Below are 26,227 nucleotides of genomic sequence, written 5' to 3' on the forward strand. Positions count from 1 at the left end.
AAAAATGAGAGCCGCACCGGTCACTGTTCACATTAACTGAGCACCTAGATTCTTCCACACCTCAAACCAAGTACTTCTCCAAGTACTATTATTTATTTATTTTTAAAAAAGCCTGTGTTTAACAGTGAATACATCTCTCCAGAAAAAAAATCGTTTGTTTCTGCAGACCATCCTCTTCTGTTCATTCATCCATTCATTTAACAGATGCTTCCTTGGCGCCCATGACGTGTGAGACCCTAGTCAGGATCTGGGCTTACAACGATGAGCAGTGGAGAGAATCTGGCTTTTTGGAGCTTATTACTCTCTGGTAGGAAGCCAGGCAGTTAAAATAGTAATACAAAACAAAACAACCAGAACAAAACTTACAATAGAGATTAATGGAACCATAGGCAGTGGGTGAGTTGAAATGGAAAGGGACAAAACAGGGGACCTGGCTGAGCTGAGGCGTTAGGGGTGATCTGTTGGATAAAATGGTGTTTAGGAAAGTGTCCATGTCACGTGTCAGGGCACAGATGAGGACGGTAGTGTCCGGATTCCTTCACACCATTGTGCAGTTTATATCCTTTGTCATGAGTTCTCTTTGAAACGCATGAAGAATACACTCCTGATTTTACTTGATTTTAAATATCAAGAAATTAATCCTAATTTGTATTACAGTCATTATCTCTCCCCTGAGACCCTGAAAACCTCTTCATGCTTCCATCTGTGCTAGGCGGCAGCAAATCCTGATGATGGCATTAGCATGTGATATGTGGACGCTAACAGTCTGTGCCTTGTTTCCACATTCACTCCTCTCTGGGGTGTTTGGATGTAAAAAGACCTTCAGGCTCCGCCAGGGAGTTGAAGTTGGCCCAAAATACAGCTGGGAGCCAACTTGGCAGCAGTTATGTGCCTGGGTGGCAGGAAAGGGCTGGCCATTGCATTAGATATTGGACACTTTAAGCAGATAATAAAAAAATATTGATAAAAACCATGATGTTCTGCTGTTCAGCATTTTCTGTATCTCCAGTGACACATCAATTACACTTTGCAACTTTAAACTCAATTTGTTAAGAATCCCAAATATTGATTTTTGGATGAATAAAACTAAGTTAGTAAATCTAGGTGCCTCCTTTTCTAGGAGACCGAAAAGTTTGTTTTGTGAAGACAGCAAGATGTGTTCTGATGAGTGTTACAACTTTTCTCACCTCTTTTCCAGTAGACACTGCAAAAGTGCCTTAATATTATTACTGTTACTACTACTATTATTATTTCTTTTTTTAAAAAAATTTATTTATTTATTTGAAAGGTTACACAGAGAGAGGAGAGGCAGTGAGAGAGAGAGAGAGATTTCTTCCATCCGATGGTTCACTCCCCAATTGGCCGCCACGGCTGGAGCTGCGCTGATCTGAAGCCAGGAGCCAGGAGCTTCTTCCGGGTCTTCCACATGGGTGCAGGGGCCCAAGGACTTGGGCCATCTCCCACTACTTTACCAGGCCATAGCAGAGAGCCGGATCGAAGGTGGAGCAGCCGGGACTCGAACTGGTGCCCATATGGGATGCTGGTGCTTCAGGCCAGGGCATTAACCCGCTGCGCCACAGCACCGGCCCCTACTGTTATTATTTCTAACGACATTGGGTTCTGCACTCAAACTTACCTTTATTTAACTTATTCAAAAAAAGATTGTCACATTATGAAAACCCTGGCCTCAAGGCTACTACAACTTCACTGACTTTTCTAATTATGCTTCTTGAAGTAAAGGAAGTAAATGTTCAGGTGTAGCAGGTAACAAAGTAAATTATGAAGAGCTAGACAGCCAGAGCCGGGAGGGGCTGAACTGTACTCAGTTTCCCATCTGTGAACACGTCTTGCCTTCCCTCGCTGTGCCCGGGCAGTTGAAGTGTTTGGTGATGCCTTAACTGTGTAAAGGAAACCCCGTAATGCCTTGCGAGGAGCCCTGGGGAAACTTGTATGGCCTTGGCTTTGCTGCTAGCTAGTACAGGGTGTGGTCTTGGGGAACTCTCTTAATTCCTCCAAACCTTCAGTGTTTTCCTCCCTGTAGAGAAGCCTTGGAGTGATCTGAGGTCCCCGTGCAGAAATCCCTTTAATTTCCCTCTCTGTTCACCTCACTTCACTTCCGGGGCCTGGGCCACCATCCCTCTTGGCTCATGAGAAGAGGTGGCCACCTCCTGTGCAAGTCTCACCCGCCCATGTGTGATCTCGATTCTAGCCATTTCTCCCTTCTGTTTGAGCTGCTGAGGGCCCCAAGCCACGCGGGCACGAACACTGTCCCGAGTTAGCGCCCTGGGTGTCCCCTTCAGGTGCTTCCCACATCCAGGCAGTGCAAAGTCCCACTCATTGTCTCTCCTAAGTGACTGCTGAATTCACACTTCTTAGCCACCCCTGCCCTAAGCTAGCACCGTGGAGCCTTTGCCCCATCTTCGTTAGCGCAGTCTCTTCCCTGCCAGTCCACACAGTGAACAGAGACATCTTCAGAACCCAGAGCTGGTGATGTCTCTTAAGCAGCAACAAATCCACTGAACAGGCGATGAGAAAGTGTTGTGCTAGGGTTTGAGAGATGATCAATCAGAATGAGACAGCCTGATTCCATTTAAATTAAGACCTTTTGTCGCCTACCTTATTTACCTTTAGGAGAAAATTTGCTTTGCGTGGCTTTTGAAGCTATGCTACTGTTGGCCTCAAATCTACCTTCTTGTAAGCTTACCCTCGGCTCCCTCTTCTCTCACTGCTGTGTTCTTTATGTGCCTGCCGCACTAAATTCTTCTCAACCCGAGGGTGAGATGTTTTTGCCTGTTTCTAAGAGTCTTGCGTATCCAGATCTCTCTGTCAGGACTTCCCTCTCCTACTTGTCCCCTGTGCCTCTGTGGAATGCCTTCTGGAATCCCTATCTGATGCAAATTCATCCTGTTTGGGAGAATTATCATGAGTTGACCATCTCTTTGTTTGCACTTCTTCAGCCCTTTGCACACAGTGTTACATTGTGTTTGCTGATGTCTGACTTCCAAGATTGCAGGCTGCTTGAAGGCAGGGAATTCATGCCTCATTCATCTTTATAATCCCAATGACCTGTCATAGTATGCAACATACTTGTAGGGCTTTGGAGTGGTAACTGATGACTAGCATAAATGAATGAATGTGTGCTGTGTATATACTGTATTACTTCAAAAAGCTTACAAAAAATAGTATTAAAAGAGTAGTTAATTTGGGCACACAAGATTTTTGAAATCTATACATAGTTTTTTTTCCATCATACATGTTTTCCTTGACCCTTTTGATGACCCCTTGCACGTGGGTGGAAGTGGTTATTGCAATATTTCTCATCTCATTGGAAATGTCAGTAATTGTGGAAAGAGGAAACTTGGGAGTTACTGCTGGCTTGTTTGTCTTCCAGGTAGGTCTTTGACATCTTCAGGTACATCCTGAACTGATGGCCAGGGGATCTTGGATGGGATCTTTCGGGGCCTCTTTCAGTTGTAAGAGTTGGTAACTTTATTTTGGTTATTTTACTTCAAATTCAAAGGATGCAACTGTTTCCTTAGGCCATTTTGCTTACTAGCTGAGAAACAAGGGTAGTTTGGTCAACCTAAATTGTCACTTCTCTCTTCTTGGTTCTCTGAAATCCATTTCCATGTCCGTCAATGACAAATCATTAGGCTCGTTCCCACATGAATTAGTTGTCAGGTAGGCATCATTAAGGTGAGCAGATGTCTTGGTTTCAGCTGAGTGAGGCAAATATGATGCTACTTAATCATGACAGTGATGGTGGTGTGGTGTTCTCAGACATGAGGAGCATCATCTGTCAAGAGTTAACATACCTCAGTGTAGGCAGTGGCTTTAGTTAGCAGTGTTCCATGTGTCAGGCTTCAGGTGGAGACCTTCATTCAAAAACACCAGCAGCTAATGCTTTTCTGGGGGGGAGCAGGGTGGGAGTGAATGATAATCCACTCCATCATTTACAAATAGGGAAAGCTGTAATCAATTTGCAGACATAGCGATTTTCAGGGACATGAATGATGAAAAGAATGAAAAGCGTTTGCAAGATCTCTTTTAGTATCTGCTTGACTCACATTCTTGCTTCTTCTCAGTCCCTTAACACCTGTATTCTATACATTATCCTGAAAAAAAAAAAAAAAAACAAAACCTCATCCAGGCCACTTAAATGATGTTTCAATGACAGACCATCCATTAGAATTCAGAAAGAGCCAGCACTTCCCAGAGAAAGGTGACACTCTCTTTTCCTTACTTGAAGTGAAATTTCAGCTTCCCTTGGGAGTTCTTATTTTACATGATTTTATAGGATGATTATTCTTACAGATGGCGACTTATCACCTTCTAAAAGCACCTGCTCGGTTGGCTAAAAGAAGTGCAGCAGGGGTTAGTATTAGTTGATTTCCCCCATTTTTGCTTGTTTATTCTGAGTAAGAAGCAATATATGTTCAAAGCAGGCAAGAAAGAAAATTGTGTGAAATACATGAATCTGGCGTTGTGCCCAGGCACAGCTGGGTAGGCTTTTGCTGTGTCTACCATCAGAAAGAGCCCTTATTTAGAGCAGACCACAGAACCATTCAGAGACCAGAGGAAAGTATAGAGATTTTGTTTCTGTTTGCCATGTGTTTCCTTTCAGGCTGTGCCAGCTCTCCTTACCTGGGTACTCAGAAGTCCCTCTGGCTTGGTCTCCCTTCCTCTTTCCTTTTTTTTTTTTTTTTGACAGGCAGAGTGGATAGTGAGAGACAGAGACAGAGAGAAAGGTCTTCCTTTTTGCCCTTGGTTCACCCTCCAATGGCCGCCGCGGCTGGCGCGCTGCGACTGGCACCTCACGCTGATCCGAAGCCAGGAGCCAGGTGCTTCCCCTGGTCTCCCATGTGGGTGCAGGGCCCAAAGACTTGGGCCATCCTCCACTGCACTCCCAGGCCATAGCAGAGAGCTGGCCTGGAAGAGGGGCAACCGGGACAGAATCCGTGTGTAGGCGCCGCAAGGCGGAGGATTAGCCTATTGAGCCGCATTGCCGGCCTCTCTTTCCTCTTTTACTAACCCCCCTCCCCCAGCACCCACCCTGCCATAGTTTCACCCTGTGCTCTTGCAAATGAACCACTGTGTCCTGTTTTGCATTTCTGAGTCCAGCAGGTCCTTTTCTTCCCCACTAAATTGGAAGCTGCACAAAGACCGAAACGGTCATTCATAGTTGTCTCATTGAAGTCTAGAACGTTGCCTACCTTGTAGCAGTCCCTCCACAAATTTTTGTTGAATGAAAGAGTGAAGCTTGCAGAGTGAAACATCTACTTAGGCAAACAAATCTTTACTGTTGTGGCATTCACCTCTCATAGCATAATGCTGGTGCTTTAGGAGAGAAGACCCTCTTCCTACCAGCGGGGACATGGATGGACACAAAGCTGGTAAAAGGAGAGGAAACCCACCCTGCCACTTTGAGGCAGTATTGAAGATGGGAAAATGTACCTACAATCCCCTTAGTCATAGCCACCAAGTGGTCTGTTACCTTCCGGTCTTTCTTCTATTCACTTTCTCCCAAATTGACATTATATTATTTCTGATTTATATGGGCACATTCTAGTTACATAGTTGATTAGGCAAGTAAAGTATATCTGCTTAAATTAGAAGGAACCATGTTTAGCTTGTTTGTGACATTGTTTTCCTTTGATTATAATACAAATGGTTTTTACATTTTGACATTTCTAAAATTATGGTAAGTCTTGCAGTCAATGTGTTACTGGAGAATGGCAGGGTTCTTGTCTTCGCACAAGAAAGAATTCAGGCGTAAGACAGAGAGTAGTGGGAGGTAAAATAGCAAGGTTTATTAGGGAAGGGACATCCGTAAGGACGGATGGGCACCTCTCCAGACAGAGCCTGAGGGAGAGTGCCCAGTCGCTCAGACTGGGGGGTGGGTGGAGGTTACATGGAGAGATTACACCTGGCCAGACCAGGTGGGCAGCTCAGCAGAGAGGCAGAGGGCTGAGCGCGCAGTCTAGTTGAGGCCGGGGTTTTTTTAAGGAGATGGGTCTTTGTCTTCACACATTTCCTCCTGAAACAAAGGATTTTATGGCTGTAAATATTAAGAATCTCCTATCTGAGTTTTCCCTTGAAGGTATCAGACAGGAGGAAGCCTAGCTGGTGCCATCCTGGGTTCAGAGGAAGGGTGAGCAGGACCCCCTAGAGAATGGGGATCCGGAGCAGGGTGTTTGAAATGCAGATACTGGGCTGCATCTGGGAGATTGTGGAGGATTTGTCAGGCAGAAGGGGCGGGGACCCCCACCTGGCAGGTTACCAGGTAGAAGGGGGCAGGGCAGGATGCGAATACCGGGCTGCCCCTGAAACATTATCAGGATGAGTTTGAGATGTAGATGCATATGCTGGACATAGACTTCTCTTTAGGCCTGTCACACACACACAAGCTCATATCTAACTTCCTACCTAACAAATGTATAATTTTCACATCAATGTAAGTCTTTTTTTTTTTTTTAAGATTTATTTATTTATTTGAAAGGCAGAGTTACAGAGAAGCAGAGGCAGAGAGAGAGAGAGAGATCTTCCATCTGTGGTTCACTCTGCAGTTGGCTGCAAGGGCCAGAGCTGTGCCGATCCGAAGCCAGGAGCCAGGAACTTCTTCTGGGTCTTCCACGTGGGTGCAGGGGCCCAAGCACTTAGGCCATCCTCTACTGCTTTCTCAGGTGCATGAACAGGAAGGTGTATTGGAAGCAGAGCAGCTGGGAATCGAACTGGCACCATTTGGGAATGCTAGCACCGTGGGTGGTAGCTTTACCTGCTACATCACAGTGCCAGCCCCAGTGATAAGTCTTATAATCAATGATCTCTTAGGCCTATGAAATTCAGTAATTGGAAGTAGTATGTAGTATAATTGCTTTTGGTTTTTCCTCATGGAAAAGTGACCAGACTGTCCTTCCTCTATGGATTGCAAAATATTTCTCTGAATTTTTGAGAACCTTTCTGCATTCTACTTTTCTGTTTACTTTAAAAAAAAACATTAACACTTTTAAAATTGAGATAAAACTCACTTAACATAAAATTAACAAGTAACCATTTTAAGGTGTACAATTCGTGACATTTAATATGGCCACATTCCCTCTGTCTTGTTCCAAACACTTGCATCACTGTACAAGGAAACCCTGTCAGTGATCAGTCCCTCTTCTCCTTGTCCCTGGCAACCACTAGCTTGTTTTGGGTCATGATGGATTTACATGCTCTGGATCCCTGTGACCCTTGGAGGTAACTAGGAAGACAAGGTTGGCTCTCTCTCGGTGTGTGGAGACAGAGCACGTGTGGGTATGCCGTGACAGTCACCACATACACCAGGATTGACCCTTAAACACACGTGCTATTGTAGAATTGTCCTGGAGTTCCCTGAGATTAGTGATCATTTTTATGTGAAATCAGTGATCAAGCAGGGCTATCCACAAGGGTAAGAAAACATCTGCAGAGGAAATATTGTTGAGAGCAAGGCACAGGAGCCAGATGCAAAGGTCCTCCTTGCCACTCAGGGCTTCCGTTGTTACGGCAGAAGATGCGAGAAGGAGTTCTTGAGCCCACAGCCTTGCAGTGGAGGTGGAAGAAGGACACTCTTCCTCAAGTGTCTGGAGCTAAGAGATGTAACTCGAGCAGGGCACGGAGGCTACCAGCTAAGGAGGCCGGGCTTGCTGTTGCTTGTAGCTCTCACGTCAACACTGAGCCCTTAGCTGCTCACGGCAGCTGCTAGGCAGACCCCAGGCGTGGGAAAGTTAAGGGATCCCCTCCAGCCGTCTGCCTTCCCCGGCTGGGAAGGGCTGGTTGTGGCTCCTGGCTTGAAGCCAGCTCTCCTGTGATTGCAACTGTGCAGAGGCATCAGCGCTGCAGCGTTATCTGGAGAAACTGCAGGGGCGGGACTTCCTGTCCTTGGGACTTCGCATCCTTGAGATTAAAGAAACCAGCCCGATTCTCAGTCCTGAGCGTGTAGGACGAGCACTGTGTGGTTCCATGGCCTTTGTGGACATTTCCGGTTCCCAGCCTCACCCTTCTGCCTACTCTCTGGGCCAACTTCAAGACTTGAAGGCCAACTTCAAGGCCTTCCTGGTTGAGAATGTCGTGCATTTGCAAGGGCTGCAGAACCCTCTACCACAGGCTTCACTCCTCAGAGTGGAATCTCTGTAGTGTGTGTGGGATCCTGCTGGGCTGTCCTGTCGTGTACACCTGCCCTTGACCCCATTGTGTGTGCCCATTTCCCAGGCTCTGTGGCTGTTAGGCCAACCTCCAGGCCGGTGCTTTCCTTGAGGTGTCCCGGTAGACCTTGTTGCCAGCCCTGAAGGGCATCCTAAATACCTGGGAGAAATAATAACGATTTAGAGCTCGGAACGGCTTTGCTGACCTTGGCACCTGCCCTGCGGCAGTCACTCTGCTGGCTGTGGCCCTCTGGCTTTCACTCTGCTTTCACGCAGAAGGTTCATCCCTGAGGAAGGGATCATCCTTGAGTCGGGGCCAGCAAGGGGAGCATCGCCAGTGCCAACCCAACATCTCAGGAACACAAAGAAGAATGCTGTCACGAGCGGGTCACGCATTTGCGTTTCTGTGCTGGGAAGTCCTCTTAGCAGAGACGTCTTCATCTGTCACTAAGAGATGGAAGGGAAGAGCTGGAGGAATCCGTTTGTATGGTGGCCTTGTCAGTGTACCTCCCCTCTGCGGGGAGAATCTTCCAGGGAGGTAGAAGGACTGTGGGATTCTCTGTGTGTTTAAACACCTCTAATTGAATGGCGCTAAGGGGAGTCCGTCAGGTGCTCAGGATGTGACACATCATTTAGGAATGAACTGAGAATTTTGAAACGGGTTGGGGAAGAGCAAGGAGTAGTTTAGTCTGATCCTCTGCTTCAGGCTCTCCATCCAGGGCTTGACTGGAGAGGATCTGCCTTCAAGCTCACAGGGTTGTTGGCAGAATTCAGTTTTCTTGCCAGCTGTAGGGGAGGATTTCAAATTTTGTTTGTTGTTGGCTAAGAGAATGTGCTCATGGGGGCCTCACCATAGGGCTGTTCACACCGGAGCAGCTGGCTTCATCAAAGCCAACAAGAGAGAAAGTGGGCGGACAGGACAGATACTACAGTCTTGTGTCACACGGTCACAGAAGTAACATCCATCATCTTCATCATACTCTGTTCGTGCCAGGGAGCTGCAGGGCCTGCCACACTCAGGAGGAGGGGATTACTCACGGGCATCTGAGGACGTGAGGGTGGCATGGAACCAGACTGCCGTATAGTGGACCACTGAGTCCCCCTCGTCTGCCCACAGGGCTGGCTCAGCTCTCGTCTGTCTCATCAGTAAGTAAACTAGTTAAGGAAACAGGCTAATTCTAGGGGATTGTGTGGTTTGAGAGGAAGCTCCGGGGAGCGTGAGCTGTGTCCTTGCTGTGATGCACAGAAGCCACAAAGCCTCACCGATTTTTTGTTTGGGTCTTCTGAGGGAAATTGGGAAGTTGGATGGTCTCCAAGGAAGATAATGAATGGTGCTGCTACCCAGTGGGCTCGGTCTGCATGTCTGGTTTGAGTGTCTCCTAGAGGCTCAAGGCTCCAGGGAACAGCAAGCTTGCAGTATGCAGTAAGACAATCATGCAGACCAGTTCTCTTAAACCAATGGCACTGGTTTCGAGAAAATTCAATCCTACAAAGTCCAGTGTCAGCCAAATTTACTGTGAAGAAATTCTGAAACTGTTGAAGGGCCTTATTTGTTTTTTAAGGGTTTATCTTTTTTTTAAAAGGCAGAGTGACAGAGCACGCGAGCACGCAAGTGCCGCCATCTGCTGGCTCACTTCTCAAAGCTGGGAACCTGGACTCTGTCTGGGTCTCCCACATGGAGCCAGGGGCCCAAGAACCTGGGCCATCTTCCTCTGCCTTCTCATGCATTCCCTGGAGCTGGAGCAGAAGCACAGCAGCTGAGACTCCAACTGGCATTGGGGCGCAAGCATCACAGGTGGTGGCTTAACCACCTGTACCACGATGCTGCCCCCTGAGAGTCCCTTCGTGGTGTTATAAGGAATGAAATATGCTATGACTGGCAAATGCTTCTTATGAAACCCTTTTGGTCTCAAATGGCATTACCCTGTTTGATCAGCAATATCGTTGTTTGATTTTTCTCTGAATTACTCGAATATTTCAGTCAGTGACACCCAGTACAACATCACATACATGGAAGGCACTGAAAGCAATTCTGCAAAGTTTATGAATTCCAAATAATGTTCGAGTCACTTGCAGCAACTGTAGGCAGTGTTTTCAAAAAGTTTAAAGTAATATCACTACTATTGGAAAAAATGATAGCTTTTGACTTCCTTATTCAATAGAACTACGACCATTTGTAGAAGTAGCTGTGTGTTTGTTTCAGGAGCATTTTCTTACCCCTTGAGAAGGTTATCTTCACCTGAGAGTGTGTCATCTCCACTTTCAATACTTAGTAAATAACAGTGGTCATGAATTTCTTTTAAAGATTTTTATTTTATTTGAAACACAGAGTTACAGAGAGAGAGGTAGAGACACAGAGGAAGTGGTCCTCCATCCTCTAGTTCACTCCCCAAATGGCCGGTAATGGCTGGTGCTGAGTTGATCTGAAGCCAGGATCCTCTTCTGGGTCTCTCACGTGGGTGCAGGTGCCCAAGGACTTGGGTCATCCTCTGCTGCTTTCCCAGGTGCATTATCAGGGAGCTAGATTGGAAGTGGAGCAGCCAGTGCTGCAGGCTGGGGCTTTAACCTGCTACGCCACAGCACTGGCCTCAGTAGTCATGAGTTTTTAAAATTATTTATTTATGTATTTGAAAGGAAGAGTGACAGAGAGAAGGGGGAGACACACACACACATGTGTTCACATTCACACACACAGATATCCGCCACCTACTGGTTCACTCCTCAAATGGCCACAGCAGCCAGGTCTGGGCTAGGAGCCAGGAACTCCAGCCTGGTCTCCCATATGGGTAGCAGGAGTGCAAATATTTGGGCCATCTTCTACTGCCTTCCCAGGAGCATTACGAAGAAGCTGGATTAGGAAACATAACAACCAGGACTCTCGCTGGAATTCTGATATGGGATGCTATTGTCTCAAGTGGTGGCTTAACACTGGCGCTAGCGGTTATGAATTAAAGCAGCAAAGACAGTGAGAATCAAGGGGATCTCACGGCACTAGAAACATTTAAACAGCTACCTTGGGCTCATTCTTTGATCCTGTTTCAATTTAGAGTTGTTGCTGAATCCGTTCTCAGAACGCTATGCTAAGCTAGTCACAAAGGAGTGTGTAAGGGGCAGATCTTCGGGAAAGAGTTAATGAATGTAAACCTATTGCCAGTGGCAAAGGTGTTGTGTGATTAGTCCTGTGCTGGAAATACTTAAGCCAAAATGTTATTGCCGGGATTTTTGGTGTTGCCTCAACCTGCCATGGACATGAAGCACTTCCAGTTCTTGGTGAAAGGCGTGTGGGTTGTGTACAGCGGCCATTTATTTCAAAATTCCCTTCCATCTTCCAACCTGGTATTTCCAGGCTGCTTGCTGCTATGACTACTTCCATTTGATCGAAGCAGAGAGGTCGCAAACCGTTTTTCTAATTGCCTAAGAAAAATAGCAGTAAAAATCTAGCCCACATTCCGGTCAGGTAGAAAGTCCCTGTTTGTTGGTTTTAGTGTTTACACAACTGCCTGCCACTGTCAGTCTCTGTGATTGAGAGTTAACCGTGCAGCTTGATGTAGGCATTGATCTTGCTTTCTTATTGATCAGGGCAGACATGAGCTGGGAAGTTGTGATAGATGACGGTACCAGGATGTTCCTGGCAAAGGCTCGGAGGCTGTGTCCTTCTCCAACTCATTAAATCAGAGCGGAATGTCTGAAATGATATGCCAGGCCTGGCAGGCCTTTCTTGGATGCAGATAATCAAATTTTCTGCTTATTTGGAAAGAACTGTGACCTGCTTACTGATCCTTAATGACATATTGTTTTAATAGAGCATGCAAATAATCTCTCCCATTTTCACCTTTAACCTCCCCACCCCCTGGGACCAAGAGCTCCAGTTATGGGTCTAATTGCGTCCCCCTAACCCAGAAAGATATATTGAGGTCCTACCCCTCAGTAAATATGAACTTGACCTTATTTAGAAATACTCTTTGTGGATTTAATCAAATTAACCATGAGCTCATTAGGATGGGCCATAATCCAACGTGCCTGGTGTCCCCATAAGAACAGGGAGGTTTGGGCACAGGCACAGAATGAAGAGGCTGTGTTAAGATGGAGGCAGAGCTTGGAGTTCTGTTGCCCCAAACCAAATGTTGTCTGTGGCTGCCAGAGCCTGGAAGAGGCGAGGAAAGATCTGCCATACAGGCTCGGTAGGGCGCACAGCACTGCCAGCTCTGTGGTTTTGGACTTGTGTTCTTCAGGATGGAGAGAATAAATGTCTGTTGTTTTAAGCCACCGGTTTGCCAGTTTGTGGTGTGCTCTGTTACGACAGCCCTGGGGAATAGCACCTCCCTGCTCTCCCGCCCCAGCCGCGGCCCCAGCTCCAGCCCCCACCCCAGCCCCCGCCCCAGCCCCCGCCCCAGCCCCCGCTTGCTTTCTCTCCATTGCCTCACGGCCAAGTGCGGATTGGCTGGATTGCACCCTCCAGTAAAACTGTTCACGCTGAGCTCTTCCCTGACCACCCAGGAGGGGCGACCCCCAGACTCTGGAGCCAGATTGCCTGAGTTCAAGTCCAGACTCCACCTGCTGCTGGCTGTGTGGACTTAGGCAAATTGCTTAACCTCTCTGTGCCTTGGTTTATGTTTATCAGTACAGCAGGCCTGTGTCTGGGGGCTGTTGTAAGGATTAAGAGAGTTAATACAGGTATAGCACTTCACATAGTGCCTGGCACATAGCTTACTCTTAACATGCCTTATTCCCACCATTTGCGTCTTGCCATCTCTCTCTGGTTCTTCCATCGCCTGACTCTGCAGTTCGGGACTCCACTGGCTGCTTTCTTCTCCCCGGATCCTGCATTCCACTGTCGTCTTGTTTTCTTCCCTGCCACTGGCTGCTGCTTTTATTAAATTTCTCCCAGGAAGGCGAGATAGCTGGCACATCGAGCTCAAGTGTTGCAATCTACCAGAGTCAGGTTCAGTTCTCAGCTGTGCACTTGGTAAGCGAGTGATTTGGGACAAAACCTTTCTGGGCGCCGGTGTCTTAATAAACGGGGGAGATAATCTGACCTCACTGGGCTTGCGTGAGGAGTATATGAGATCACAAAGGCCGACGGCCCAGCACAGGCTGACTTCGGAGTTCGCCCCCGTCTCAGGCTCGTTCTCTGACCACCTTCCCTGCGGGCGAAGGCCGCCGCGTAGGCCGTGCACTTGGTGACCTCCACGGCTTCCAGGGGAATCATTCACCGGAAGCAGACGGTGATGCAGCAGATGGGCTTCCCCTCCCCAGCAACTTCTGAGTTCCCGGTCTGTGGACGGTTCCTAAGGGGCTGGAAAAGCCCTTTCCAGGTTGCAACTTTGATCACGTTTGACATTTCGATCTCACTAGCCTTTCCGGGCAGTGGCTGCCGGATCCCGTCATTTTGGCTTCAGGTCTCAGAAGCGTCCTCTCTCTTGAGGAAAGCAATGGACCAGAATCCGACTTTCAGGGTGGAGGTGGGGGGTGGGGGAGCAGGTGAACCAGACACGATGCCTGATGGAAAACAGCAGGTTTGGTGCTGACTTCCAGAAATGATTGGCTCTGAGGCAGCCAGAGAGGCGGGCTGAGCAAGGCAGTGGGCAGATACACACGTGCTTGCTGTCTGCGGGAGGGGCTTCTTTGCAGATCCTAGGGGCTGGGACGCCTGCAGGAAGGATTGGCATGAACACATAGAATTTCAGGAACTGAAGTTCTGGGAGGAATCTAGACTGCACAGTTGGTCAAAAGTGAGGAGAATTTGGATCCTTGGACTGAGCCAGCCTAGGGCACAGTGACTGAGAAGGCTGGGCTAGACTGTTGCCGAAGCATTTCCTGGCCACACAGGTCCTGGGGTTGAAACAGAGCACAGGTTGGGAATGTCACCTAATTTAAATGCCACCAGTTTGGATTTGGGACTCAAACAAGGGCTGTTGGTGCAGGCCTTCTGTCACCATTTGCTTGGGAACTGAGGTAGGCCAAAGCTGCATCAGTACTGCAGAGACCCAGTGAGAGACGGGGGCAGTGATGGCAGAGGTACCTAATTCATGATTGCACACGGCCATCAGAAAAACACACAGCGGCCGCTGGGGCATCTGGGAACTCTGAGGATGTCATCCCTTTGTGCCTTTGCTGTCCAGAAATCCCTCCCCCCACCCAGTTTGATTGCTTCTGAAGAACAATGGCCTTTTCTAGCCCTTTTCCTATTCTTTGTAAAGAATACTCTTGGAAATGCTCTGTGCAGCGGGCTTTGTCTTCTATCTCTAAATAGATATGGGCACAGTTCCATTGTGATCCTCTATATGATCGATGTCACAGGTGCCTAATTATTCCTAGTCATCCGTATCTGTGTCTGAGGCTCACAAATGCCAGTGTCTTGTGGTCAAACTACTATTTTGGAGGACTGTCATTTATTGAGGATAAAAACGTTTCTAGAACCTTTATACCCCTGCCCAGTATTAGTTGGTCTTTGCTGAATGTAGCCTATTTCTTTGTTAAAATTAATACCAAATTGTCTTCTACCAGTTCTGCAGAATTAGGGCTAAAGAGGCAAATTAGTGCAGTGGAGGTACAAAGCCAAGAACAAGCTATTACCCGTTTGTGACAAAGAGTTATGAGCAGACAACAGCAAAGCTGACTCATTAATGCTGCCTTTACCGCCCTGTTCAGGGGACTCCAGAGATGAATTAGTCTTTTCAGTGCAGGCAAACAAATGAAAGAGTGAATAAAATATAGCTTAGAAAAAGTGGCAGTAAAGATTAAATGGGAATCATATTCATCAGACCCCAGAACGAATCCAATATTGATTACAAGAGACTAATCCCGTGGGCTGAGTGGAATGACACCAAGGGCCTTTAGTTCCCTTCTGCAGGTCCTGGCGTAGTTTCACGTTGTTTCTCTGTTTTCTCTTTGTTTTCTGTGTGTCGACGACGTAGCTGGACGCTCTAAACGTCCTCCTGAAAGATCCCGTTTAGGGAGCTTTTCAGTTGCTGGAAACCTGAAGCTGTAGTCACAGGAGAGGCCACCAGTCTGTTCAGAGATACCAGGGAGCTCACATCTAACGCAGCATCCGAGGTTTTGCATTCTGCACACATCAAAGGATGCTACCTCTGGAAAAATGAACCGGGGTATCAAATTTTTCCTGTGCATTAATAACCGCTGGCTCTGGTCAAGGTCTATAGACTCCAGCCAGTCATTAATTCCCCATAAACACTCTGTGCCGAGAGTTATTGCTTCACAGGGCTTTCAGTGGTGTATTTGTGCTGAGTGATGTGGTGTGAATTGGTATTTACAGGGTAATTTTGAGATGATTAGTGTGAAGCATTAGCAGAGCCATTTCCAATAGTTCATTGGGAGCTCCGTCCACAGGCTGTAGTCGAAGACACATTTTGAATCTATGTTCTTAGACCTTAGGAAATGCATACTTAATGGAAGAGGCTGGTCGTAAATGCTGACCTTAAAATTAGAGCTCACTTGGTGATGAGATTTAGCATCCTTGCAGGGCTCTTGTGAACTCTTTCCCTGCTTCCTAAAGTGATATAGCTGTGCGGGCTTGGACAGAATGTTTGGCAGAGTGGCCTACTGTCTGGTATTCAGCGGGTCCGCTGGGGGCATCGCATCCCAGATTTACACATACTCTGGGAAACATGAAACGCCAGCGAGGCCTTTTGAATATTTTATGTGGCCTTCTGTTCCTGAAGATGCTTAGCTGTGACCCACGCTAATGCAGCTCTCCCCTCTCTTCTGGTGATTGCTTAGCCCCTTCTCTTTGTGTCTTAAGATGGGTTATGTGTTCAGCCTGAAACTGTGTGCTCTCTGTGCATGGTCACCACATTACTCGGCACGAAAGATTCCTGCTGTAGGATTCACTCACCTCTTTCCTGAGTCCTTGGAGTCCCTAAGCCTCTTCCCACTTCCTTTCTTTCTGTTCTGTGGCCTTGGATACAGCATTCCCATGTTTCTCCCATTTTACTGCTTTCTGAGCAAGTCTGTAATGAAAACCAATGGCGGAGAAGAGCTGACGTTACTTCCTTCTCATTCTAGGGCAGTGAAGGCTACAAGATTTGAATAGGAAATAGGGTCCTTAACCCAGAACATTCTGGAACTCCATGGATTTGCACTTCCATGTGTATTGTGCTTGTTTTGTGTTGCTAGTTTGAACTTTCATACTGTGCTCTCCTTTCAGGGTAAAGCCACCTGGTTTCTCTAGCAGGGTTTTCTCTTTTGTTGATTTGAGAGTAAAAGAGTGGTTGTATAGCTGGTAGTGAGGGGGCACAGGCAGATCTTTGTGCATTTGCCCCAGACTCTGACTGCTGTGTCTTTAAAGATCTTCTGGTTCAGGCAACACAGACTACTCCAGAGAACACTTCAGATCCTGAGAAGCTAAAGGGCTTGCCCACAGTTCTGACCTGTGAGAATTTCAGGTCTTTTGTCCCCAGGCCAGTGTTCTGATCACCACATCTAGCTGCCATATTTACTTCGATCACTTCATCACTCTATCAGAACACACACACACACACACACACACACACAGAGAGAGAGAGAGAGAGAGAGAGAGAGAGAGAGAATGCAGCATTTTAGAAAAGAGCACCAGCCTTAGGCCATTATGTCGAGGTTTGAATTCTACTCAACACTAACTAGTTATCTGGCTTAATTAATTCATCCCTGTAAGCCTCATTTTCCTCCTCATCTGTAAATTGAATAGTTCATAGAGTTACTGTGAGGATTAAGTAATCTAATGTGTATGCTATTTTTGTAACAAATTGTTTGGCACCTAATTGTGCAATAAAATGTCTGTCTCTGTTTGTACTCAAATGTACAAGGCTGGGCCAAAGAATTACTGTAAAGAGATACTTCCTATTGAAGTAGGAAAGCATCAGACTTCTTACTACAAATCTACAATTTCGTTTAACCTCACTTAGGTTATACTGTATTGAGTTGAGACCTTGAAAGAAAATAGCAGTTTCTTTTAGACATTACAGTCTTAAGGAAGGCTCCTAGGTTGGGAGGTGGCTGTGATCTTCAGATCAATGAGGGATCACATTCCTTCACATGTTGCCTTCTGCCACTCACTGGGGCGTTGCTGATGTCTGGGTGCAGTTGTTAGGGACAGGATAGAGAGTGTGAGGGAAGCATGCCGCTTTCTTAAGGTGCGCACCCTGAAGTCACACATCACTCTGATAATTCATCGGCAAGAAACTCAGCCGCAGGACATCTGACTGCCAGAGACTAGAAAACTGGGACAGGTGGACACCATGTGACCAGATATGGTGTCGTTGCTACACAAGGAGAGGAGAATGGGTTCTAATCGACAGCTAGCAGGCTTTGCCTTGGAGTCTAATCTGAAAGCCAGCACGAGGGAGAGGCTGTGTGGCATGGTACAAACAGAAGCCTGATTTTAGATTTAGCTCAGAGACTTGCATTATGACCTTGGCCAAATTGCCTAACACCTTGCACCTGCGTCCTTGGTATTAAGGAAGAAGACCTGGCATTGCTGATCTCCAAGATTCCTTCCAGGGACATGAGCCTTCTCTGACCACCCTATCTCAAGGGTTCTCTTTCTCCTATTGCATCTCTTCGTTGTGCATTATATGGGACATAACTAACACAGTATTGCTTGTTATGAGCTCTCACCTCATTTTGTTAATGCTTTGTAAAGGAGCAATTACAATAGCAGAACATTTGGCAGGTGTCAGATAAAAATTTTTTTATGGGTAGGTTGATTGGTTGGTTGACAAATGTGAATCACTGTGGGCTCTTTGGAAAATGGCGTTTTAGATTTGACACACTGTGGCATGATTTCCTTTAGGAATGAAGCAGAGCTGAGAGGTAGCCTCTAAGGTCTTTTCTGGGCTCACATTTTATGATTCTATGACTCAGCAGCTCTTCTTAAGTTGGGAGAAATCCCATCGTCATTCCTGCTAATGGCATTCTCTCTAAAAGTTTTTTTTATTATATTTTGCCATCAAGTTAAACTTTTGAGTAAAAGTTTCCATCTCTGACAGTGGCTTCTGCAAGGTCAACGTAATACATATTAAACTTTAACAGAAAATATCCTCACCTCTATGAATAGAGCTATAATCTTAAATCCTGTAGCATTTCAGGCAAGAGTCTGAGTACGAACAGGATATTAAAATGCAAGACCATGTAGTCTGCTGAGCTTTTGAATCATGTTTTGTACATTTAAATTAAAAACAAATCCCTCAGAGATTCGCTTTTAAAATAGTGTATTACGTATTTATTCTAGAAAAACCTGAGTCCCGGTTTCAAAGTTGGCCTCCATCAAATTAGTTGCTGGTGGGCAATTGCTGAGTACCAAATGTGTAGAGCAGGTGCACCTGCAAACTTCATAGAGCGCTGGGGCCGTGTGAGCACCTGGCTCAAATTCAGATTCTCATGGAGTAGGTGAGGGGGCCCCTGATACCTGCATGGCAACAAGCTCCCAGGTGAGACCTTGATGCTGCGGATTTGCAGACCACGCTTCGAGCAGGGATGTAAAGAACATGTCCTGCTCATCTGGCATTTTCCAAATTTAAAACCACATCCAAAAAATCATCCGTCACGATCAAGTGGGCTTTATCCCAGAGGTGGAAGAGTGATTCAACGTTTGCAAGTCAATGAATGCCATAAATCACATCAACAGAATGGAGAGCAAAAACTGCATAGTCATCTCAATTGATGTAGAGAAAGCATTGGATAAGATTCACCACCCCTTCATGGTAGAAAATCTCCACAGATTAGCTATAAGAGGAACATGACTCAAAATTATAAAGGCTAAATATGAAAAAGCAGTAATCAATATCACACAGAGTGGAGAAAAGCTTTGTAAAGCATTTCCCCTCAGATCTGGAACAAGGCAGTGGTGTCCACCTTCACGTAAACTCTCTTATACATTATAGTACTGGACATTTTACATCAATTAGGGAGAAGAAAGGAATAAAGGCATCAATTGGAAAAGAGGAAGCTGAATCATCTATGTAGATGACATGATGGTGTACATGGAAAAATCTAAGCATTCCACCAAAAAGCTGTTAGAACTGACCAACCAATTCAGTAACGTTACAGGTTACAAAGATAAATATACAAAACTCAGCTTCCTATGTGCTAATGATGAACTCACTGAAAAATAAATCAGGGAAGAACTGGCATTCACAATAGCTACAAAAACCCACATATTTAGAAATAAATTTAGCCAAAGTGAAAGATCTCATCAGTGAAAATTATCAAGCATTAACGAAAGAAAACATCAAGGACACAAAAAATGTAAAGATATTTCTTGCTTATGGATTGGAAGAATCAATATTGTTAAAATGTCTGTACTACCTAGGCCGGCGCCGTGGCTCACTAGGCTAATCCTCCGCCTAGCGGCGCCGGCACACCGGGTTCTAGTCCCGGTCGGGGCGCCGGATTCTGTCCCGGTTGCCCCTCTTCCAGGCCAGCTCTCTGCTGTGGCCAGGGAGTGCAGTGGAGGATGGCCCAGGTGCTTGGGCCCTGCACCCCATGGGAGACCAGGAAAAGCACCTGGCTCCTGGCTCCTGCCATCGGATCAGCGCGGTGCGCCGGTTGCAGCGCGCCGGCTGCGGCGGCCATTGGAGGGTGAACCAACGGCAAAGGAAGACCTTTCTCTCTGTCTCTCTCTCTCGCTGTCCACTCTGCCTGTCAAAAAAAAAAAAAAAAAAAAATGTCTGTACTACCTAAAGCAATCTACAGATTCAATGCAATCCATTTCAGATTACCCATGATATTCTTTACAGAATTAGGAAAAACAATCATAAAATTCATTTGAAGTCACAGAAGATCCAGAATAACCACAGTGATCCTGAGCAAAAAAAGAAAAAAAAAAATCAAGCTGAAGGCAACACAGTGGCTGACTTCAAAGCATACTACAAAGCTGTAGTAATTAAAACAGCATCATACTGGCATAAAAACTGACAGACTGATCAGTGAAACAGAATTGAGAGCCCAGAAATTAACCAACATACATGCAGCCAACTGATTTTTGACAGAAGTGCTCAGACCATTCATTGGAGTAAGAATAATCTCGCTAACAAATGGTGGTGCCAGTCCATCAAAGAAGGAGGTACCTTTCTCTGAAGGGAGGAAAGAGCTTTGACTATGGCCTTGTCTAAATAAGGTCAGAGTTTGTGAACTCAAGAGGCTTCCACAGCCTTGGCAGCTCATGATGAACCTTGGGTGATTACTGATGTCATAAATAAGAGTGTCAATTGTTAACAACAGGAGTCACTGTGTGCTTGCTCCCAATGTGCCCTTAATGTGTTGTACTATGAGAATTAATAGTAAAACTAATCTTCAAACAGTACTTTATACTCTGTGTGTCTGTGTGGGTGCAAACTGTTGAAATCTTTACTCAGTATAGAGTTGATCTGTATATAAAGCTAATTAAAAATGAATCTTAATGAAGAATGGGATGGGAGAGGGAGTAGAAGATGGGATGGTTTGCTGGTGGGAGGGTGGGTCTGGGGGGAAGAACCGTTATAATCCAAAAGTTGTATTTTTGAAATTTATATTTATTAAATAAAAGTTTTCTATTAAAAAATAAAATTATATATATAAAAAATGGTGCCAGTGCTGCAAGCCAAGGCTTTAACCTGCTGCACCACAGCACTGGCCCCTTTCTTAGTATTTTATTTTCCTTTCTTTAGCAAAGACTACTTATTTGTGCATGAGCACATGACTTGAACAGTTCTCAGGGCTGGGCAACCACTATAGCCATTGAGAGTGAAGTCATGAAGCTTCTATCTCTTCATTTAGCAGAGGCAACAATGTCTCTGTACATCTCTTGGAATCCAGATCCAAGGGAGATGTGACTCCGTGGTCTGACCCAGATGCTGTATTTGACAGCAGTGAATCAAACCGAAATGAAATTTAAAGACTTAAATGATGATACAGGACAAATTATATTTTGTATATAAATTTTCAATGCAGCATTTTGTGCTCATAGCATCACCTGCAGCTTCTATATACTACTGCAAGCCCTGGCAGTTTCACTGGCAAATGACATTCCCACATCATTTCTTTAGGGAAAAAATGGCCTTGGATGCCACGTTGTCAGGAAGCCATATAGGTAGAACCTTGTGGGTAGCTAACGCTTCATTGCATATGTCGTTGTGATTTCAAAGGCTATCTCATGATTCGGTTGGCTAGTACAGAAACCAAGAGGAGTGGCAAATGGCCTTGGTAGTTCCCTAAAATCCATTGCTATCCGTCTGCCTAGAGAGGTGAAGTGGGGGTTGGTGTGATCACAAGTTCAGCTGTGTCCTCCACTTCTCAGATGGGGTTGCACACTGGCTTCTGCATTGCTTGTGAGTTAGCAGTTCTTGCCTACTTTCTCAGTGAATAAGGAGTTTTACCCTTCTACTGTTAGAATCACAATCTGATGTTTTTTCAAAACTATTATAATTACATATGCTTGACCTGACCATGAGCTCTTGGTTTGGTAGATGAAGGTTTGACTACTGGTTCTGCTGTTTACTGAGTACCCTAGTACAAGTTACTCTGTTGTCCTGTGTCTTAGTCTCCTCCACTGTGAAAGGGGCTTAGTACAATAAACACTTTGGATAGAGCTTTTGAGAGGTACTAACAGCATTAAGTCTTAGTTTCTCCAGATGCCAACACTAAGAAACTAAATATTTTTGGCTCCCTAGAGCTTAAAATTCAGCACACGCTAACATATTTCTAGATACTGTATAGTATAGAAGACTGGAAAACAAGACAGAGAGAGTCACACATTGCTATTATAATGGGACACTGATGTGACTGACGTGAGTGTGGAACATGTAGACCATCCTCACTCACCCAGCTCAGGTGAGAATCACACAGCTCCAGAGGCAGCACGGTGTGCTCCCAGACACGGGGACTGCCCTCACGGTGCCCCCACTCTACTAGGAGGGAGGGGAATAGACATCAAGCAGGCAATCACCAGCCTTTCTTTTTTTTTTTTTTTTTTTTTTTTTTCATTTTTTTTTAAACTTTTATTTAATGCATATAGATTTCCAAAGTACGACTTATGGATTACAATGGCTTTCCCCCCATACCGTCCCTCCCACCCACAACCCTCCCCTTTCCCACTCCCTCTCCCCTTCCATTCACATCAAGATTCATTTTCGATTATCTTAATATACAGAAGATCAGCTTAGTATACATTAAGTATGGATTTCAACAGTTTGCTCCCACACAGAAACATAAAGTGAAAAATAATAGATGATTTTTTTTAAATGATGATGAAATCAGAGCAGACCTATTGTCATGTTTAATCCCAGTGAGAGTCAAGTTGGGAATTGATAATTTCTTTCTTTTTTTTTTTTTTTTTTTACAGAGGATCAGTTTAGTATGCATTAAGTAAGGATTTCAACAGTTTGCACCCCCATAGAAACACAAAGTGAAATATATTGTTTGAGTACTCGTTATAGCATTAAATCTCAGTACACAGCACATTAAGGACAGAGATCCTACATGAGGAGTAAGTGCACAGTGACTCCTGTTGTTGACTTTACCAATTGACACTCCTGTCTATGGCATCAGTAATCTCCCTATGCTCCAGTCATGAGTTTCCAAGGCTATGGAAGCCCTCTGAGTTCTCCGACTCTTATCTTGTTTAGACAAGGTCATAGTCAAAGTGGAGGTTCTCTCCTCCTTTCTCTCCTCCAGCCTTTCAATTATAGGTGCCATAAAGGACTAGATTAGGTATTGAGGGCTCTTAGAGCGGAGGTTCAAATCTAAAGAGGTCAGGGAAAGCTGCTCTCAGAGGGGCACGAGTTTGTGAGCTAAGGTGTGCAGACGAGACCTGGGGGGTTGAGGAAGGAGCATTCAAGCAATGGAAACAGATTCTTAAAGGTTGGTGACAGGAAGTATTTGAGGACTCCAGAAAATCTGGTCAGTATGCCTGCAGCCATCTGGAAGCACAGTGGAGCTGGTGAACCCACAGGGACCAAACCTGCCAGACCTTGTTGCCCAAGTGAAGGATTTGGGATTTCCTGCTGTGAGCAGTGGGGGGGGGGGTGTCCAGCGTAACCCATGAGTGATCTGGGATTGCACTTGGAGTAGAACAGAGCAGCACCTGTGCTAAAGTGCTCTTTGACGTTTAAGGGCTGCACACTGGCTTCAGGGTGCTTTCTAGGGAATGCTGTGTGAAGGGCGGGAATGAAGAGAAGGAGGAACAAGGGCGGATGCAGTGAGGAGCTTGTCACAGAGGAGTGGGCAACAAGAAAAGTGAGCAGGTTCAAGAGTAACTTAGGAGATAGTCCCAGGTCTCGGGGGCTGATTTGATTTGGAGAGGGCAGGAAGGGTAGTGTTGGAGATGAGTCCTAGGTTTCTGGCTGCTGCAGCGGGTGAGCAGTGGGGTCATTACCGACACGGAAAAGACCAGGGCAGGATCTGAGTTAGGGCTACAGTTAAGATGGGGAGAGAGAGAGATCATGACCTCAGTTTTGAGTGTGTTGAGTTTTGGATACATGAAGGACCCTGAAGGAGAGAGACTGGAGCTTAGAGGAGAGGCAGACCTGGGACTGCAAACCTGGCAGTCAGTGTTGGATGGTGATCAATGCCAGGGCGAGTAGACAAAAACGCAGTAGGATACGGGCATAGAGGGAGAAGGATAAGGATCTGGAATTGGACCCTGAAGAACTAATAATTCAAAAGTGGAGTCAAATAGGTCACACCCAATAGGAGGCTGAAGAGGAGCCGCCAGAGACATGAAGGGAAGTCAGTGGAAAAGGCTCCTTCCAGATGGACTGCATGGTTGACTGAGGCCAAGAGACGAACAGGTCTCAGAATGCTTTGATCCAGAGCTCAGAAACCAAGTGGCAGCTCAGATCAGGTGTTTGTGAATGCCCCGTGAAGTCAACGCGTTCTCCGTGTCTTCCATGGAGGGAGAGTGGTTTTGAGAACAGCCTGATTTGTGTGTGAAGTACTTAGCACGGAACTGGTGCCCAGGAAGCACACAGTACCTATTCGTTGGCATAATAAAGAGCAGAGGTGCGGGGAAGGAAAGGAGGGCGCAGTCCCAGATCTCCCTGGAGCTCAGGGTTTGTAGCTGGGAAAATGAAGAAGTTCAGGTGGGCCTAATGAAGCAGGGCCTTGGATGCTGGGCCCGTGGGGGCCGCACATCTTGGGAATACTCTTGGCAGATGAGCAGCTCCTCCAGTAAGGTCAGGGCCATGTGGGTGAGGAGATGGATGGCAGAGCCACTGCTCTGGCAATAGCCTGGAGCAAAATAGGCTGAAGTTGTTCCCAACATTCAAGCTTAGAACATGCTGGAGTTTTCTCTTTCTTTTTTACGTGTTTAGAGTTGGTAACTAGAATATCATTTACAGAGTGATCTGTATGAAGCTAAGCCATGGGGCGAGGGTCATCTTGTACATCTCAGTGTGGAGTGAATGAACAAAGACTGGGCGCTGAGGGCACTGTGGACGCCAAAGGAGAGAGTTCATAGATAAGCTGAATCCATGGAAATAGAATTTAAATCCAGTTTTAATACCCTGGTCTGAAAAGGTAAAGGATGGTTTGGGGTAACAAGTGATGGCTCATTTTATCAAAATGTATGGTAAGGATAAGATGTGTTTCTACTCCACAAGATTCTCTATGAATTTATTGATTACTCACATAGTTTTCTTTGGCTAAACTGTCACTTTTGTAATTTTAGCTGGGCTGGGGTTTGCATCAATTGAATATTCAATAGTCCTGGAGGAGACAGTTGTATGGACATTAGAACAAGTGCAGCCCTCCTGCAGAGGTGGCTCTTACATCAAAGGTTGCTGACACCTGTCAGGATTTTGGCCTGACACAACCCAGGGAGCCAGATGCTGCTGACAGTACGGGAATCTTCACTGCCGGGGGGGGGGCGGGGGGCGCGCTATTTGGTTAGCATGGCATTTTCTGAATTCATCAGGTGGCCCTTTGAAGTGGATGGGGTTCCTCCTGCCTTCACCCTTCAATGCCTTTCTTCAAGCCACACTTTCACCTGCCAGGTTGCCACAGGTTTTGTGCTACTGATGATTACTGAGTTTTGGATCTTAGATAGGTGCCTAATCAGCCTAGCTGTATTTCCAAAAGATGCTGCCTGACTTTACAGCATGCAAAGAATCGTAAGTAAGAAATCCTTCATTTATTTGTAAAATTATGTTTCATTCTTGATGTGACATGATGTCCCATAAGCTTGATGTCATTATGACACAGAGGAGCTTAATGCTGGACACACTGCTCTACTTGGCAAACAGACAATGGGAAATTGCTGTTTAATGGATATAGAGTTTCAGTTTCATAATCTGTAAAAATTCTACAGATTCATTGCTGCATAACAATGTGAATATATTTAACATGGTTGAACTGTTCAGTAAAAAATGGTTATAGTTAAGTTTTATGTGAATGTTAGGCACTTTGGTTTTTAACTGAAATTAAAAACCAAGGATAATAAGGCAAAACGTGAGAGGATGAAACAAACTCCAAGCAAGAGAAGACTGAGCAAGTAACTCGGCTCTTCTTTCCTTGGTCACACAGCTAGGCAGCCTGCCCCTCGTGGGCAGGCTTACTGTTCCAGGAGCCATAGTGTGTCAGTAGTCTGTCTGCTGCCCTTAGGTCTTCCTTGATTGGTTGCTCCCTGTGGGAGAATGCAGTCACTCACATGGGTTGTAAGTTTGCCACTGGCTATCACCAGGCCCAGTGGGCAGCCAGAAAGGGAGGCATGCATTTGAATGGTGTAAAAGCGAGGCTTTAGGGAACACGATCCTCAACCTGACTTGCTTGTCTGAGCGTGAGCGAAGCAACCAGAAGGTCTACTGCAGCCTCTGAAGATCCATGAGAAGGCGCTCCTTGCCCCTCCCCCTCCCTACGACCAATGCACCTGCAGATTAGAAAGGATGTTGTACCAACAGCATTGTCTTCCATGCTAGCAGGGCGCAGCACAAAGGGCAAAGCCGTTGGACAGCGTTGCACTTGAAGACCACAGGTGGAAGGTGAATGTCACGCCATAGGAGCCAGGATGTGCTCTGTAGACAGATTATGGCAACAATCCAGGTTTGAGTCAACCGTTTCAATTTGCTATGTGAAAACCTCAGTGGAGAAAA

At 45.9% G+C, this 26,227-nt stretch overlaps 1 protein-coding gene and 1 pseudogene across 1 annotated transcript in view; both read left to right on the forward strand.

Moving 5' to 3' along the window:
• The window catches only part of ARMH4 (armadillo like helical domain containing 4), a 159,663-nt gene that overhangs the window by 89,937 nt on the left and 43,499 nt on the right, over positions 1 to 26,227 (forward strand). The gene's annotated exons all lie outside the window — the stretch shown is intronic.
• LOC127483747 (UPF0739 protein C1orf74 homolog) lies at positions 7,202 to 8,326 on the forward strand (annotated as a pseudogene).

The sequence above is a fragment of the Oryctolagus cuniculus genome, chromosome 12 (genome assembly GCF_964237555.1).
Source record: "Oryctolagus cuniculus chromosome 12, mOryCun1.1, whole genome shotgun sequence".
NCBI classification, from domain to species: Eukaryota; Metazoa; Chordata; class Mammalia; order Lagomorpha; family Leporidae; genus Oryctolagus; species Oryctolagus cuniculus.